At 37.9% G+C, this 19,360-nt stretch overlaps 1 long non-coding RNA gene across 2 annotated transcripts; it reads left to right on the top strand.

Annotated features, from left to right (window-relative positions):
* The first annotated feature begins 544 nt into the window (after nucleotides 1-544).
* On the top strand, nucleotides 545-19,120 carry LOC138107302 (uncharacterized). 2 transcript variants are annotated; one of them, XR_011149391.1, is made up of 3 exons: nucleotides 545-670; nucleotides 16,568-16,776; nucleotides 18,381-19,120. It is a non-coding gene; the product is annotated as an uncharacterized lncRNA (long non-coding RNA). The 2 variants fall into 2 exon arrangements; XR_011149390.1 differs by having other exon boundaries at nucleotides 16,544-16,776.
* Nucleotides 19,121-19,360: the final 240 nt, after the last annotated feature.

Genomic DNA, 19,360 nt, shown 5'->3' with positions numbered 1-19,360 from the left:
CTGGACATTTTGTCCAGAAGGAGAGACAGAATCAAAAGCTTCTGTCATAACTTCCCAAGACAGTTTCTGAGATGACAAATGGTGAAATTAAGGAAGCTAAATTTGACAAGGAGAACTTTCACCTCATGAAGCCATGCTGGTTATGACTGATGGCTGTGTTGTCCTTCAGGTTTTTCAGTAACTCCCAGAATAATCTTCTCCAAAATTTTACCATGCACTGAAGTAAGACTCTTGGGCCTGTAGTTTCCCGGGTCATCCTTCTTGAAAATTGGGACAACATTTGCCAGATTCCAGTCAACTGGGGCATCTCCAGATTCTCAAGACCATTCCAAAATTATTGAGATAGGCCTCAAACTGACATCAGCCAGCTCTTTGAGTATTCTCAGATGAAGCCCATCAGATTCCATAGACTTGCAAGGATCCAGCTGGAGCAGCAGAACCCATACAAATAATGAAATTTAATGAAATGATTAAAATTACAGAATGTGAAAGCCAGGTTTTCTCTGTTAACTGTTGCTCTGTTAACTGTTCTGTTACAGCTCTGCAGTGCTCTCTCTAAGGTAGCCTGGGAGTGCTTTATTCCCTCTTCTCCTACAATGCCACAGGTCAAAGAGGTGTCAGCCTTCAGCCTGGAAGACAAAAGTATATGTGCTTGGAAAACTCTTTGTAGGTAAGAGAGAAGGAATGTAATTCTCTCCTCATATGTATGTTTGGGTGTAATAATCCTGCTGTTTGTCAGAGACACTTTTTTGGAGGTTGCTTTCTTCATATCTTTTCCCTTTCTCCTGACTGTCCTGGCCTTTTTGATGGCAGTTTTTTAAGTCCCAATGATACTCCTGGAGGATTAGAAACAACTTCTCCTGTTTTCAGTCCAGATCTTCATTTTCTGTCTCTGTGTTTTTGACTTGTCACAGTTTTAGGAACCTGATAAATTCAGAACTTGATTTGTTTTGATTGTTCCGCAAAACCACTTCTGTGTAATTTCCAGGATTTGTAGTCAGAGAAGGAATCATAAACCATATGAAAATATCGTATTAATTAAATAATGAGTCTCATCTGGCCAGCTTCTTGGTTGCAGTGTGATAAATCATGTGTCCTTAATAAGGAAAAAGTTACACTGTTTCAGGTACAATCCTTCTCTTATTGTCAAGATTAGTACAACTATTAAATCTATATGGAGCTAAATCTATATGGGTATTTAGTCTGCTTGCATTTTTTATTAGATTCAAGATTCTAATTCAGGCGTAGTTGTAAACCTGAATATTTTATGCTAAAAAGCACAGAAAAAGAAGCCTTTTTACAGAAACCATTAAGCCCAAAAACGAGAGGTCGTATCTGTTTCTGTGCAATACATTTAAAATATATACTTATATGACTTTTATAACAATAAATTCTGTTACATTTCATATGGGTGAGCGACTTCTCAGATATTGCTTGAAACCAATCATCCATAAATGTGTATCTCACTTGCCACTTCCCTTTCAGAGAGAGGATGTTTAGATTGCTCTTCTTCACCTTACAGCCTAAACACTAATAATTGTGAAGAGACATATTGGTCACTGGGTATTTTATATACGTACCTATCATTTTTTCTGTCCTTAAATGCAACTTCTCTTGCTGAAGTTCTGTGTATCAACCTAGTTGAAATTCAGCTATAGAAGTATGTATGCTGCCAAATCTAGACTGTAACCCACAGGGGACTTCATTAGTAGATAACTTTTTTTCAGTTCAAAGATTTCACTTGAGAATTTTAAAACTCTCTAGTTTGCTAATTAGCTTATCTCCAAGGGCTGTATTTAACAGTGTACAAACCTTTTTTATTGATGTGGGCATTCGCACACATATCCATTCAACTTAGAGTATCACCATCCCCTGTTGCATTCAAGGACAAATGCTTTTAAACTTTATGTGTCGTAGAAAGGCTTTTTCTGGTCTATCAGCTCTGCTTTTTCAGAATGCCTCTTTTATTCTAATATACATGACCATAAATAATCCAGTTTTAAATACACTATTGTCATATATTGAATGTGTTAAAAGTGAGAGTTACTGTGGCTCTGCAAGGGATTTCCCACATGGTTACATTTTTTTCAAAGTCCATTGTAAGTTAATTCTTATAATTGGAATAATCAAGTCAGTCCCTAACAGAATATTAATCACAAGCCTTGACACAAGACTGTATTCATAAAATGTAATTCTGTGGATTGCACAGTTTCCAGGCTGAGTAACGTTGCTGATCAGGTCTGCATAATCAATTCCAGTCTGCAGCAACCTAATTGTACGGAAATGGAGAGATTTCTTTTGTTCCATCAGGACTCATTATGCAGCGGTTCCAGAGTCCCCTCCATTACTGAAGTGTTTCAGCTTTTCAGTGTCTGCTGCATAGGCTCTGGGTGGGGTGATGTTCCCAGCCGTGTCACCTCGCTCCAGGTTTCTATTTAGTGATGGGACAGAGTCCATTATCCAAAGAGTGCTGGAGGACAATTTTTGTATTTCTGGTGAATGCTTTGACAAGATGAGTATCTCAGAAGTTGCGATCTTCCTGTAGGTTGGTATTATTCAGTCAGTAATTTTGTTTGAAATTTTAACTCCTCTTCTTGTTTCAAATAAAGACAGAGTCCTGAAGGACTGTGGTCTCACAGTGAAAATGTCAGTTCTTGGTATACAGAATTATAAAAAGATGGTAGATACATACTAACTGCAAGGAAGCATTTTGTTGTGGTTTTACAAAGTCATTTGTTCTAGTTTCTGTTCCCATGAATGCAGAATTGATCCTTAGTGCATGTCTAGAGGCCTTGGCTCCCCAGGTCCAACTGACTTGACTTATTGAGTTTTCATTATTTATTTTTATCAAAGGCTATTTCAAAACTTACTCAGAGTTTTCCTTAGGAAACACACCTGCATGCCCAAATTCTCAGTCCCTGTACTGCATCCCAGTATTAATCTCTGCACTGCTTCGGTAGTATGTATTTAGATGGAACTGTTTGATATAAACCAATGCGAGTGCTATCTAAAAATAGCATTTCTTCATGCATTGCTTTTGCTCTGTAGAGATGGAGGAGGGAAGAGGTCTTTTATGCTTTTCAGATTGGGTAAGCACTACTGATCTGAATTCAGTTAAAAAGACTACTATGTCTCTGTTGCCCATTTGTTTTTCTCAGAGATTGCATCTGGGAGAGCTAACATCTTTAAATAAACTGAATTTTGGATCCAGAGAAGTGACTAAAATTTTTTTGTGGGTTTTCATCATTGTAATTTTACTAAAATTCTCCTATTCTCTGTTTAGTTCTGTATTTAGTTCCATATTTAATTCCTTATATATGTGTGGACCTTTAAGTCCACGTTGCTTCATAGGTGCTGAGCTGATGGGCCCTTGACACTGGGAAATCAAAAGCCAAAAGTTTGCACTGTTGAATAGTCCTGAAAATGTTAAGATTTAGTTCAAAACCTCAATTTTCAATGGTAGGACAAACTCTAGCTAATCCTCTTTTTACTGGACTTGTTTTTCAAGAGGAAAGACTAAGATTTTCATACAATAATTTATTTAACAAGCAGAAGGAAAAAATTATTTCAGGAATATGTCCCTGCTATACACGTGGCATTCATTTTTGAATGTCCAAAAGAGTAGTTCACCTAATGGAATTTCTTCAGCATGTGGAAGTCCTTTTGGTGTATTTTTTTCCCTAACATAGTAACGTGAAAAAGTGCATTAAGAACTTACTAATATTGGGCATTCAGTAGACCATCTGTCATTGTGAATTTTTTTGTCTGTTGTTTGGAGAAGTTTGACTTTATTGAGGTCAGTTTTACTTATGTATGCTCCTGTATTCTTGTTTTAAATTATGGCTTTTGTTGTGGAGTGCTTACTGAATCGTAGTCAGTTGTATGACAGTCTGTTCAGGTTTGGTAATAAAAGACTCTAGAAGGTAAGACCCAGTAGCTTGATAATCACTACATTTGATATTGTGTCTATTCAGGAAAAGTAAGGGGTTTTTTGCCTCTTCCTTTTCCAGAATATAAATGATATTAGCAAATTCATTTGTCACTGTTCTACAGCTGCCTAAGATCCAAGGCCAAATTTGCTGCTCTTTGTTTTTCATGCCTTTTAGAATGCTAGAGTTTCTTCTGCTCTTGAAGAGGAATACTTAAAAAGGTAAAAAAAAAGGTGCAAGGTAAAATGAACACTTTTTCATTGAAGCATTCTCCTTACACTTTAATCTGATAAAACTTTGTAAACCTGAGAATCAAACCAACATAAATCAATAGGATTTATTTCAAGTTTGCTACTGAGAAAAGATCATGCTAACTCCTAGTTCTGATTGGAAGGCACAGTCTCTTAGTGCCTTATTTGCTAAGAAAAAATGAGTGAACACTGGAAAATTAGCTCTGAAAAACGTGGAAACAGAGGAGTTAATAAATAACATGATGTGCACAGTCACTTTTTATCTGCAATATATAAAAAAATTTCCTTTAAGGTATTCTTTATTTGTACTACTTAATGAACAGATTTTAAAACCTTTTTTAAAAATCAAAAATTGATTGTAGAACACACTTTGAAATTCGTATTCCACTGAACTTGTAGATAAAGCTTTCCTATTCAAGAGTTTATAGAAAGGAAATACAGGTGGTAGTGTGAATTACCTGAAGAATTGAAACAAATATTTGAGTGAAATGCCTTATGTTATTTGAGTAGTATTAATTGTATTGACTTGGATAAATCTCCCCTGCTTACTGAAGAATTATTTTCTCTGGATTTGTTCTTATTTGTGGACTTACTTTCATTAAGTGGTTCAGCTGTCTCCTAATTTAATGTCTACTGGAATAGAACTGAAAGACAGCATTTTACAGGATTTCTGATTAGACATTTCAAACATTATTAACTACCAGTTTAATCCTTTTCTGGTCTCTGAACTGTGCAAACTATTTTTGTAATATTTATTTTTTGACGATACTAATTGCTAGAAGGCATTCCCTAAAGTTGTTTGGATAAACAATATTCAGAAGAGAGATAATTTTAGAGGAGTTTTTCATCTACAGCTCAAACTTCCTCCTGCATGTCTACACATGCTTGAATAAGCCAGTCTGTGGGATATCAAACTTTTGTAATGAATTTGCGTGTACTTGGAGAAAAAAATTAATGTGATTCGGAAAAGTAGCAGCTGAATGCTCTTTCATTTGATGTAAATGAAAGAGCAACCACTACAGTAAATGCTGAAAAGTTTCTCCTATTCATGCCAGGACCAGCCCCTGCTTGGACACAAATGTGCAGTTTCTTTCCCAGCCATGGAGTGTTGATGTAGGTATATGGTACTCTGTTTTCTAAAAGCTTTCTGGGTCAATCTGCCAGGATGCTGCACTGTTCTGTAAAGGAAAAGTCTTTCACCTGTCTTCCCCCATTTTACCATCTCACTTGCTAAGTCTTTTCACTGAAGGCAGGAGGGCTTTTCTTCAATGGGATGCTGCCACACAGATGTTGAAAACTCACTGTTTGTTTGATATCTGGGCAGATGTAAAGCTTCCTCCTAGATGCCCTGGGCCATCCGAGTTAAACCCACAGCACAACCCTGTCAATTACCAATGTGCCTGAGGGTTATTACTAGGGAGCAACTACTGCAAAATCTAAAACCAGCTCCCAACTCGTTGTAGGAAATGCAAGTTCGTACGTTTTGAATGCTGCTGTGTCATGAGGGTCATATCATTGTCTAGGAGCTGACTGTGCCTGTTAGATGATCTTTTTGCCTCTCAACCAGTCCCCATGTTTTCCCAGCAACAGTGAAAGATGAAAGCAAAAGTGAAATGATGTTTCTAGGTATATTTTAGGTACTACATTCTATGCCTTAATCTTCACTGAAATATTCAGAAGTGGTTCTGCATATTTTGTATACTCCTCTGGGCTACTTTGTAAGCCCATTAAGTTTGCATGATTAGCCAAGACTGAGAAAGAGTTCCTTTTTGTGCTTTTCTGTTACTCAGCCAGCCCTATTTCCAACAATCAATGAGAGTGGTCAGTGGACAGCTTCCTTTTCTTTTCTGTCAAATACATTCAAACATCTTTGCTTAAGTTTAAGGAGGTAAGTGGTGCCAAAGCTTGACTGCTGGTACAGATGAGAGACATCCTGCAGCAGGAAAGGCGTTTTCACTATCGTGCAGGCTGCTCGTCTAAACCCATAATTGCATGCCACGTGTACCCTTGAGCAACCATCTGACTGACTTGTGGGCAGACTCCATGCCATCTGAACAGATGGGCATGAGTATAAGCTGACAAGGGAGCCCATATGTTCCTAAATTGTGAATGTTGAGGAAGGGATTCTTCGCCAAGAATGTGCAGATGACTTTTCAAGTCTTACGTGATTGTCATTAAGAAGAGCTGGCAACTCCTTTGAGTTGACTTATGCAGCAGTCCATTGTGGAGTGAGTTTCCGGACAGCCTTTTATCCTGGCTGAACATTGGATGTCCTTAGATTTGAATCTTACTTACAGACCATTGTGGATTTTCCACAACATTTTCAAGTCTAGTCTTTGCTTGTGACGCATCAGGAAAGTACAAACATCTGTTCTTCACTTATCATTTTTTTTCTCCAGTGAAGAGAGGATTTGACTGTTAGGATGTGAAGCTAGGCCAATAAATACCTCAAGGTTTATTTTCTGTTGCATGATCCCCAACTGGTCATGACAAAACACAGTCTAAGTAGTTGGTATAAACCACTAAGTCAAAGTAGATGTTTGAGTACTTGAAGACAGCTGATATTTATAATCATAGAGTCATAGAATGGTCTCAGTTGCAAGGAACACTAAAGAAAATCGAGCTTCAACCCTCCTGCAATGGCAAGGGACTCTTTCCACTAGATCAGGTTGTGCACAGCTCCATCCAACCTGGCCTTGAACACTTAGAGGGATAACTAAAATCTGATTTTGTGTGACAAATGTTAACTTGTTTGACTGTATAATCAGTTATCAAAGGAAAAAGAAGTAGAAAAAAGATCTTTACAAATTATATGATACCTAATTATTTCATTTTGTTTTATTAAACAGTTCCTCTGGGAGATAGTAACTATAATCTCTAAAAGACTGTAGTGAAGAGTAACTAAAAAGGAGCTACATGTTTGAGGAAAAATTTCTCAACTCTTAAAGGAGAAATAATATGGCTTAGCTAAATAACAGATATTAATCTTCTTTTCAAGTTGCGTGAACCAAAATAATTTATTTTCCTCTAAAAAGAATGTTTATTTAACTTCTAGTAATTTTGCCTGCTGCCATAGTAACTTAAGACAATAAGATAAAACTACGTGGAGGTGGATTTCTAGTTTGATAGCTCCAATATGTAACTCTAGTATTTTCAATCAAATTAACAATAGTGATGCTATTACCAATAATTTTTTCTATTGTTCAGCCAAAAAAAAAAAGATGTAAAATGAGACCAATATAACAAGATTTGTTACAAAATCTAGAACTACTTTGTGAGGAAAATGTAAGAATGCTGCAAATCTCCTACAAGTTTCCTGTCAACAGAAGACAGGTTTGTATGGTCTTTTGTCAGTACACTTGGAACCCTGCCCCACCTTACTTGCAAGGAATAATATCCCCAACTTGGAAGAAAAAGGTGACAATCTGAGTTACAGTTGAGTAACTTGAAAATTAGTCATTAGTGGTGGAAATCTCTGATACATTTGCAAATAAACAACATGCATGAGCACTGGAACAACGTGCCACATTTCTTTAAAGAAATCACATTTTGATTTGATTTGATTGGCCAAGTACCATCTGTCGTCTTGGCAATGCCAGCAGGGTCCCATGTAAATCAGCACATTCCCAAGTTCCTTGATTGGAACTGTAGCAAAGTGAATGGAAATCTCCCAGGCTGAATGCCTCATTTGAAAACGCATTTCTTTCCCTGATTTGTAGTTTGTCATCAATAGCATGTACTGGGAGCTGAAACTGAAGTTCTGAAGGCTTTGCAAAGACGCCCATGCTTGCTCAGATCTAACACTGCTGTGTGAGTAATTGCTAGTTAGCAGCATGAGCATTTCCAGGCTGCTGACACTGTGAGCTTGACAACTGACAAGTTTCACTCCCCTGCCATAATAACCCACAATGAAATGTAAAGCAGAAAGCAAAGATTGCAACTTAAAAAGACAAAAGAAATGTTAGTGAATCTTTATTCAGTGCTGCCTGAACATCATTATCTTAGCTTAAGAAAAGTGATTATGGGCAAGAGGGAGATTGCTGCTAAAGTAAGCACAGGCATAACTATGAAGTACAGCTTTATTGATGATTCCTTTGATGAATACTTCTGCATTGCAAGGGGGTTGGAGGGTTTCACTTAATGTGGTGGTGCATCTTGTTTGTAACACTTAGTATCTCATTACAACCTTACTAGAAATACAGCACCTTTATGTTTGTTTTACTAACTTGATAAAAATTAGTGTAGTGGACAATACCCTTTAAATAGTTTTAAGCCTGGCATTCTTAATTAATTTTCCAATAAGGCTTGGGGATTAAAGAGGGGAAGAAACAAGTGTTTTCTCAAGGGGATTAACTTAATTTTTGCCAAATAAAAGACTTGTTCTCATTTTCCTGAGACAGGTGGTTCGAGGTCCTCTGTCCCAGAAAAGAACCTTGCCAGGTGCTACACTGCCACAGCATAGTAAACACATTTCAGCTTACTTTGTTTCAATGTTAAAACAGTAAACCTGTACTCTCTGTCCCTTTGGAACATTCATCTCATCCATCTTTAGTGCTCCCTACTGAGAGTCCATGTTCTCTTCTGACTCCCAAGTCTGCATTCTCCTGGTTTCTTTGGGAGACCATTTCTGCATGCCCCACATCACTCAGAGTTACTGCAGAGTTACTGTTTCTTCCCCTAAGAAGACTATCACTGATTGAGGAGAGGAAGAAATAGCTACCTAATATTCAGTTGTTCTAATTTTTTTCCATTTGAATTTTACACAAACTTCAAATTTTAAACTTGAAATTACTACTTTCCTTTAAAATACATCAACATTTAATTATAACATAATTAATTTGCACTACAAAGACATTTTTCTATCTTGCCAGTGATCGATTCATTCAAATTATTTGAAATAATTTAAAATCTGTTGATTCGTTTCAAATGGGCCATTCAAAGAAAAAAAAGGAAACAGCAAGATTTAAAATTCCTTACTGAATTTAAATTTCTTGCAGAATAAGTATTGAAGAATACTTTTAGACTGCTATTTTGCTGGAAAGGCATATGAAAATAAGTGTCTTTTTTCTAATGCTTGAGGATGACCATGAGAGTCTAATAGGTTGCTGACTTAGCAAAAATACTATGGATATTCACTAGTGTGACTGAGTTGTTGCAGAGCTCTGTAGCTTGCTTATGATGAAAACATTTGCATTTATAGTTCCAGATTAAATAATGAATGTTTTAAAACTTGCTGTTCTTTCCATTTTGCATGTTGATGATTTTTCTTTTTCTTCCTCACAAGGAAGGACTCATTTTGTTTGGGTATCTTACCTGTTTTAATTCTGCATTTTGCCACATAAAGATCAGTGCTCATCTCCCCAAAGACCAGCTGGTTTAAAACTCAGCTTCCTCCACTCCCATATGATCTGATTTAAAAGCTATGAACATAAGTAATTTTTAATTACGTAAAATGCAAATTGGCTAGAGAAAGTGGAACAGGAAGAAGCAGAACTTACATACAGCTCTTCCCCTGCCCATTTCTTTTTGCAAATGACTGTTTGTCTATCTGGCTTCAACCATCTCAGCAACTTTGGGTTGCAGCACACAGGGTAGCCTGCCTGTCTGTTCCCAGCTCCTCCTTACTCCCATTTTCCACAAGCTGGGATTTTTTCTCTGTGCCACCTCCCATGTCTCTGGAACCTCTCTCAGTGGCTGCTCCAATGAAGGAACATCAGTCTCCTCCTCTAAATGTTCCTGTGTGGTATCTTCTCAAATAAATGCCCTGTGTAACTGAGGACTGGCATAGCTGAGCACTGAGAAATGACTTCTGCCTGATAATGCAACTTGTAGCTTTCCTTAGCATTTCTTTTGCCTTTTTGGCTTTAGTGTAGATTGTTAATTCACTTCTAATAGATTGATTTTTCTCTTTTTTTCCTTTAACTCACTCATTTTTTATGCTTCAGTTTTCTTATATAGTCCATGGTAAATATGAAGATTTTGTTTCACCTAATTTCATTCCTATTATATAATACATAGAGACCTTATTTTTTTTGCATATTTTTCCTGATTTCAAAACAATTCTTTATGCTCTCCTATGTAATACATAAAAGTAATTGAAGCAAAGCTCATTTGCAGCTTTAGAATGACTGCAAGATATTGAAGGTGGCTCAGGGTGGAGTGTTTGTAAGGTCACTGATTCAAAGATCTAACTTAGCTGGTTATTTCACAGCTAGTGCCTTTGGAACATCTCTAAGATCTTATGGTAAGGTTTTCCTTGATGCATATCACAGCAGACATTTTCATAACATCTTGTTACCTATTTATGCTAGGATCTTGGAAATTCAAAGATTTACAGATAAGTGTTCCCACAATAACTGTTATTTTTCTCTCTATAATGTCATACATTTCAGAATTAAGATATTTTCAAGCATCCCCTATTGAGACAAGCTCATGTTGTATCACTAAAAGGTGTTATTACCAAATGAAGTTAGGGCTTCCAAAATTTACGGTTGTTTTGAAGAGTGAGATCAATACAACTGTCTGAGTTTTTAGGCCTTGTTTATGAAGGAGTGTGTTGAGTTATTCTATCTTTAAAAGAAGTTTTCAGCTTGCATCAAAGTTGCCATTTATCTGTAAAGCTTAGTATTATTTCGTTAAACCTCCAAAACAAGAAGTTTCAATAGGTTCAGTTGAGATGTGAAACTATTTAAATCATGATAATCACAATAGGAATAGTAATAGAGCTTGCATAGTGATCTGTATTTTCCCAGGACATGTAGGTCCAAGTAAAGATTACAAAAGGAGGAAATGCAATCTGGAAGAGCCCTGCTAACAAGGATACAGAGGTCATGGACTTCTAAGGAAATCAAAATGAGCTTCTCTGTTACAATGCAGCAAAGAAGGACAGACATGATGTAAACAACTGATACCAGAGTTTGAATACCTATTTGAATTGATTTAACTGAAATTCAGCCTTCTGAAAGTGGGGCGTGTAGTCCAGATGGATGGCCTAAATTCGTGGTGCAGTCTGTGGAGAAAAAGTTACAGCCAAATCATCATTTCCTGATCCTGAGAGAGGTGTCTAAGAGATAAGGATGAATTGCTTTCTGGAGTTGCCTTCTGTGCTCTGTAGACTATAGAGGGACCTTGGAGACTTGCTCAGGCTAAGGGTCCAGCTTGTAAACAGCTAAAATGAGATGAACTAATATTTAAAGAAGGAAGCTGAAAAATCAATAACAGAGAAGAAATCAACAGAAACAGTATGAGGGCTGAGGATAATTTCAGAATGAAAGAGATAGAGCTGTATGGTTTGTTTTACCTAAAAGATGATTTACATGAAATGTGATCAATATAATCAAAAAGTGTTTTCCTGGGAAGAAGTTACTGGGTATCACAGAGCTCTTTAGTCTAACAGGGAGCTGCAAAACAAGAACCAGCAGCTGGAAGACAAAACTATAAATGTACCAGCTGAAAATAAAGTGTGAATCATTAAGACTAAGGATGATTAAACTGTAAAATATGATTTTGGCAAGTGTTGAATTGTCTATTCTTCAGGCTTAAAGTCAATATCAGGCACTAAAATGTTTAAACCATAACGAACGTTTTAAATGTAATATAAACTGCTAGGTGTAAAATATCTGGCTTATAATACTAGTAGATCAGATTAGGCTTTACACACTTCCAATTTAATGAATAATCACATCTTTGTCATATTTCTATTTGGTATAACACTTCACTGTGCTACTTTTTGGATATTGTGATTTATTCATTTTTCAGCTGCTCAAGTAAGTTCTGATGCAGGATTTTATTAGTTTTCAGGCTCTGTTTTTTTTTTTTTTTTTTTTTATTCCTGCATGAGATATAGGTAGGAACTTACAAGAATGTGTTGTCAATATGCTGACATATTTTATTCATAAAATGCTTCGATTTTAGCTTCAGTTTTAGGAATAATACCAGTAAACTTTTCAAAGCCAGAATGATTTTGTCCTAGGCTTTGGAGCTAGAAAACTTCACCAGTCTAAGAGAGATAGTTTAACGATCTCAAGCTAAGCACAAATATACCATAGGGCTTTGTTTTTTCTATTTCAACCTGGATGTAGACTCAGATCCTATGAAGGTCAAAATGGCTCTGCTGTATTGTGAGCTTGGGTTTGTGTGCAGGTCAAATAAGTAAACATTTTTGTTAGGAGCTCCCTGAGTGCCTGAACTATTAAACAATAAAAACATACAAATATGTCATCAACCCTAACATGACATTTGTGCTAATGATATCTTTAGGATGACAGCAGTGAGGAAATCCCTGTGTCAAAATCCCTGTGTTTCCCTTTAATTCCTCCCAAGGACTGCACATCAGAAATCTTCCTCAGATTCAAGAAACATAATTCATTAATTCATCTGTTAACCCTCACTTTCTTGTTGATCCATGTGTTCTCCACACTGAGGACAGTTATCATACAGATCATCTTGCTTTGAGCCTCATTTCTGGTGGGCAGAGCTGTTCTGGCAGGATCATTTGTTCCAATGTGCAGGGCAACTAGGGGAGTTTTTTCTGTGCTTTCCTTGCCTCCACTTCCTATCAGCATTTGCTCTTGCCACAAACACACACCTCATGTCTTTTGCTTATGGCAGATATTGTACATCTTCCTTGGCTCCGACAGCCTGAGTGACAGACTTGTCAATTCTTACATGGAAGTCCAATAGTCACTACCTTTTCCTAGTTCTGGTGTATATCTTAGGCTTTCATTCTGCTGTCAGCAGATCATTCTGTTCTCCTTCACAGCCTAGCAACAAGTCATCCTTATCACTCTTCGGTTATGGTCCCTTACTGTCTTAGGCTTCCCGCTGCTCTTATCCTTGTCACTTCTGTGTTCCCTTACTGCTGTCCTATGCATCATGTCTCAGTTTCTCTTTCTCAGGTGTTCAGGGTGAATTTGAGACCTAAGGGGATAAAGAGTCTAGCTTTGCACTCTCTGTAGTCTCAAATTTTAAAGGTAGATGAGCAAAAACTGTCCAAGTATACTTTGTTTGGTTTTATCACTTCTGGTGTTTTTTGATGAGGTCCAGTCCTTTGTCTGTGTTAAAACTTGGTTCTCAGCCTGTGGAAATGATCATAACAATGAGATGAGCTACAGCACTCACTTGGGAGACCCATCGCCTAGCTGCAAGCCCTACAGAGTAACAGGGAGTAAACTGCATTCATCTAAAGTAAATGATCAAGGAGCTGCTCCTTCCTCATCAAGGAGTTAAGTTTGCACACTGTTGCTGCCTGAATCATTTATGAAGAGAACCACAGTCCCTTGGAGGATGTAGCTGAATGAGTAGCAGTTAATCTGCAAGATTGATACCATCTCCAACAGGGAGAATAGCACAGAATCATATTGTGAGAATGTACATATTTTGTGAAATTACTTCTCAAGGCATATCCTTTTGGAATCTGCAATCCTGCACCAGTGTGTGCAGACTGTAATTGCAATCTCTCTGAATTTTCATTTTTTTCTAGGAGTTCTTTTCTGCTATAATTTTTCCCATACAAAATGGCAACAAAAAAGAAAGACACAGGATTGAATGGCCAACCAGTGAAAAATCCATGAGTGCCAGAAGTAAAATTACAGGGCTAGGTCAAACCATTTGGGTGTTCATGCTGTGCAGAAATCTTTATTTAGGTGCTTCTTTCTCCCCCACACCCTGGACACTGTATTTTCTGTGCACTAATGCGATGTAGTCCTTTAAATGATCTGTTCTGTTACTGAGCAATGAGTGACCATAGGCCTTATTTACTGATTGTCAGCAGTTTCCAGAGAGGAGTCATCAACCCAGGTGAAGTTGTGCCAGGGTAAGCAGGGTAAGCAGCATGACTCTTCCCACTGTTACAGTATATGGACTTTACAGCCTGATAGATGAGCCAAAAGACAAGAGTAGAAGCCTGTACTTTGAAATATTCAAATACAATTTTGATGACAGAGCCTGGCACAGCATGGAGATTTTGCCTCCCTGTCCTGTGCTTGAGGACAGGCCTGGGAAAGTTTGCTCTGCTGAGTGGGAATGTGTCATGGTCCCTCCTGGGCTGCTTCTGGAGAGCTGCTGCTCCTCCATTGCCTCCTCAGCCTTACACAGACATGGAAACAGGCAGAGCTAAATGGGCAGCAGGTTCTTTTCTATATCAGAAAAAGTGGCTATAGCTGCAAGAGCGTTAAGTCTGGCACTTGTGCCTAAGTGCCTCCATCTGGAACCAACAACCTTCATCTCAACTGTAGGGACAGACTGACTCCTGGCTTTTTACCCCAGCAGCTGGTGGGAATGGAGAGCTCTGGAGATCTCAAAGTTCCCCCAATTTCCATAGCAAGACTTAAAACCTACTCAGCTGAGCTGATGAATTCTGACAAGGCTGACAATAGCTCTGAGGGTAGAGTGTACACTGCTGTCTGACACATCCTTGCCAAGTGTAGGCTCTGTATTATTGTGTATTACACTTGGTCTCTGCATGGAGCAAGTGGAGTATAGCTGCTGGCAGTCTATACCTTTTATGTAATTCTTTCCTGTTGCAAAGAATGAGTTTTATTATAAGGAACTGCTTAGTTTGACTAGCCAGCTATTTAGTCCCCTTATTTCCTAGTCAGAACACAGTGAAAAAATGGTAAATTGCCAGCCTAATGAACTATGATCATGCAAAAGGTGGTCATGTCCCTGAGTAGGCCTAGGCTGCAAGTTGTTTTGGTGTCCATAGGCTCAAGCTTTTCTCCTATGGAAAGCTAGATGGGGAAAGCATCAAGTGTTCCAAAAACAGCTTCAAAACTTTAAAGAGTAAATCTTGAATATGCATTTCTTTTGGGTATGAATTGGATTATGCTGTGTGTAGAAACACTCAAAAGACAGAATGTCAGTAAGTGATGGAAAGACATATCAGATTGCCTCATGGGGAATCACAGAATCACAGAATGTCTGGAGCTGGAAGGGACCCACGAGGATCAGAGTCCAGCTCCTGGCCCTGCACAGCACTGTTTCCAAGAATCATACCATGTACCTGATGTCCAAATGCTTTTTGAGCTCTGTCAGGCTTAGTTCTCTGATCACCTCCCTGGGGAGCCTCTTCCAGTGCCCAACCACCCTCTAGGTAAAGAACCTTTACCTAATATCCAGCCTAAGTCTCCCCTGAAACAGTTTTGTTCTGTTCACTTGGGTTCTCTTGCTGGTCACCAGAGATAAGAAAAAAACCTGCCCCTTTGCTTCCCCTTATGAGGAAGCTGTCAACAGGAATGAGGTCTTAGATGTAACTTTAGGATGAAGAGGCTACCTGTCTAGCTAAGGAGGATTTGCAATGGTCAAGAACTATACTGGTTTTCACTTTTTGCCATTCTGTTTCCAACTTTGTAGTCCAGATCTTGATATTTTGCTTTGAGAGAATATATTTGCCGTATTTTTCGCTCTCAAGTGCCCCTGTTAAGAGTCAAGTCCAAATGAATCTTACCAATTCTTTGTACAGACTTCTTCTAAGGAGATGAATCCAATCTGCCTGGTGAATGCAGAGGGCCACAGGCAATCATGTTTAAATGCTTCCTGGGACATATTGAGAGGCTTTAAAAGCTACATTGGAGAGGCTTTATAGAGATATTGTGGCCAGCTTCTCGTTTTTCTCAGGCCTTTTCTTGGAGAGGGAAAGAATCTCAAGGCAGAAACACAACTTAGAGCTCCCTGAGTCATCATACAGACCTTGGGTTGTCGGGACATTATTCAATAGAGAGGAGGAGGAGGGGTTTTTCCCCCTTAAAGACTGTGAGAAGGGCCTTCTATGTAAGAGAAGATCATAGCTTTGGGATCAGAAGCACTAACTGTTATAGCATATATGTAAATCTATTGCAGAGTCTAGTTTAATTTGTTCTTTGAAATGAGTAAATGACTAAATAAAAGTCTTTAGATCCTAGGCATGGAGTGCAGCATGCTGGATATTCTCTAGCACTTCTTTTGCCACTAAAGGAGCATGGGAGATCAGCATAAAAAAGGCCAAGCTACAGGTATATGGTGAGTCGTCAAGGCACAGTGACAAACATGTTCACCCACTGATGATCAACAAACTTCTTACTATTTAGAAAAAACACCAATCAAATTTAAAGGTTAGAAATTGAAATATATTCCCATATAAATACCCCAAAATTACAGGATAGATTATTTACAGTGTAGTAACTCTGTACAAATATATTTGAGTTCTCTTTTTCCTCAAATGAGCTGTAGTTGTACATCTCTGTTTATGCTTCCTGAGGATGGACAGACTGTCCACCATGCTTTTAGAAAATTAAAAATATATTTGTTCTCCATCACCTCTGTTAACTATGCCACATCTTACTGAAATGTTGTTTTCTTGACTGTTTTTCACTGTTTCCTCTTCAGGTTTTTACACCTCACCATTTTCAGGTTTCTTTCCAGAACAGTTGTCTCAGGAGAGACTCTCACCTCCACCTCAGAGCTATACACTAAGCTCCACACAGTGGATGACGCTGTGGAAGCTAAATGAAGCTGTCTTTAGTGCTTCCTAGGAGGACAAAATGCAAGCAAGAAGTGAACAGACCCTTCAGTGGCAGTTGAACATAGGCAGTTAAATCTTCAGTCATCAAAACTCACAGGTACCTTTGGGCAAGTCAAAACAAGCAAATATTTTTCCCATACCACCACAAAATCCTCTCTGTTCTTTAGCTCTTATATCTTTCTTCTTGCTTTCATGAGTAACACTAACAGAAGTGGCCAGTGCTGTTGGAAATTGCATTGTTTAATATGTATTTTTATACCATGTGATGTCAATACCAATATTGGGTTTAGGTAGCTGAGCTAAATTTTTGGTGTGGAAATCTGGTAAATGTACTCCAGTTCTCATTAAAAAAAAAAAAAAAAACAACTTGGAGAAAATAATTAAATATTTTTCAGTGAAGTGGGAGATCCTTCCTCTTCTGTTCCCTTTCTTAAGGAATATTTTAACACTACCTGTAGAGTAGGAAACCAGAACAGAATTATTCTGGCTATGGGATTTGTTTTACTTGAGAATTGCCCAGGGTAGTAATTTTCCTGCTGCCTGGGACTGAAAAATGTGATTTTTATCCTCCAGCTGCAAACAGGCACAAGTACCTATTGTCATGGATTTGTGGACTTTATGTGAGGTGATGATGTTTCAAGTAAGTGCTGATGCATGTTGCAGTTTGCACAAGTAGGAGCTGTAGCATGAGATCTCAGGAGAGCGTGAAGAAATCTCTGCTGTGGTGGCAGCATTCAATTTCTCCCTGGCTTCTAATTTATTCAAACTGCCTTGCTTTACTCCTCCTCTGAGGTATTAATGGTGGATCTCTCACAATAACTGCTGTTGGCCTTCCAAATTCAACAAGATTATTACTGTTTTGATGTCAGTTAAATACTTGCATTGGCTGTGACTAGGGCAAGGTTGAGCTGGCAAATGAATGCTGTGAATTTAGGTATGAAAAGGTTATGTATGTATGAGAAAGCTAAAATATATTGATTTCCCTGGACAAAACAATGAAGGATTTTAGGGCAATTTTCTGGATTAATATTATTTGTAAGAAACAGGTCTTTGCATTTCCTACTACAAATGTTTGTTGCCTTTATTCTTTGCTGTGGTATTTTTCTGGCTTTTTCCAAAGTAAATTTCTGCAAGACGGTTTAACTTTTGTGTGTCGTGTAGACTTTTTTTGTGTGTGTGTTTGTTTTTGTTCTTTACTTATTTTTTAAAAAAAAAAATTTATTGCATTGTCACCATCTGTTGATTTACTAGATGTTTGGAAAAAATACCGTTTTTTTCCCAGCTTTGTCATAGAGCTTTTTTTTTTTTGATGAATACCTATGGAAAAAATTTCCTATATTTCTGAAGAATGTTGATGGAAAATGATAGATTATGGTGATGGATCTAATTTACAGATAGTATACATGTATAAACCTTGCTGCTGATACTGTAAGCTTTGTGAGATATTGCTATAATAATCCTTTTAAATAATTTGTTGCATTAACCAAATCCAAATTATTTTGATCTGTTATTGCTTTAACTTCCCTCTCAAGATTACCACACAGCTGGCAAAGCAGTTTCCCTTTTCAGTCCTCACAGGGAAGGGAAGCAGTGTCATCCACTCACCTCTCAGACTGTTTAATCTTAATACATTCTCCCATTTCTATATGATCTGGTTGATACTTTGAAATTTATTGTCTGCTATTCTGTTTCTTTTGGCAGCTCTTATCCACAGCTTTTGCCAGCTATCTGGAATCCTCTGGGAGGCCCTGTCTGCTGAAGCAACACCACTTTTCTGCCGTAGGGTTTTCAGGTGAATAGGAAACAGTTTTTTCAGTTGTTTTTATATTTCTTTTACTTTATAGTTGTCCCCATTGCTCTATTGCTGAAGGCTAGCTCTGATATAGACTCAAAGGGAACAATAAGGAATATAAAATGCTCACAGGAAAGGAAGGCACTAGAAGATTGACATCTCACCTTAGTCACATCCATGTACTGGAGCTGAATCATGCTGCCTCTTTTGGCGTGACCACTGTCACAGGTCTGTGAAGTAAAAGAAGCACATAGAAAATAAACCCACCTTTGCTGAACAACCTTAAAATTTGCTGCATGCTCTAATACTTTCTTCTCAAAGACATCTCTGTAGTAGCATGAGCATGCACAGTGTTAAGGTGAGGTAAACCAATTGTGGAACCACTTTCATCCTAGGAGTCTCCCAGAGAATGCAGGTAATTGAACCTCAATGGTCTGGTGATGCCTGGTGTCACTTTACAAGGCTGGAAAAAGAAGCCAACCAAATGTGCCCGTACAGTTATAAATAATCCTCTGTCAAATCTGGTGTGCAATTTTGCAACTGGATGCAGAAGACTATTATTTCTGCCTCCTGTATGTTCTGCCACTGTTTATACAGATCTATACAAAGATGGGTGTGGATTTGTTGACCTATTTATTGTGAATATAAACCTAGCTTCTCTTTGTCTCTCTATTGTCTTTCCAGAATACTGGGAATGTCAAATAAAGCTAAAATTAATCACCACACATGAGTGTTATTCAGCATGATAGATTGTGGTTTTGTTTTAATGCATCAACAGCCTAGTGACACATCAAAGAAAGACTTTAGGAGCAATCTAGAGGAGAATAATGAAAGAGTTTCTTGGATGATTTGCTAAATTCTTTCCAAGAGGGAAAAGCATAATGGGAAA

This window comes from Aphelocoma coerulescens, chromosome 3 (assembly GCF_041296385.1).
Source record: "Aphelocoma coerulescens isolate FSJ_1873_10779 chromosome 3, UR_Acoe_1.0, whole genome shotgun sequence".
Classification (NCBI taxonomy): Eukaryota; Metazoa; Chordata; class Aves; order Passeriformes; family Corvidae; genus Aphelocoma; species Aphelocoma coerulescens.
Note: the sequence above shows the minus strand (reverse complement) of the source record. Positions and strands in the feature narration are given on the sequence as shown.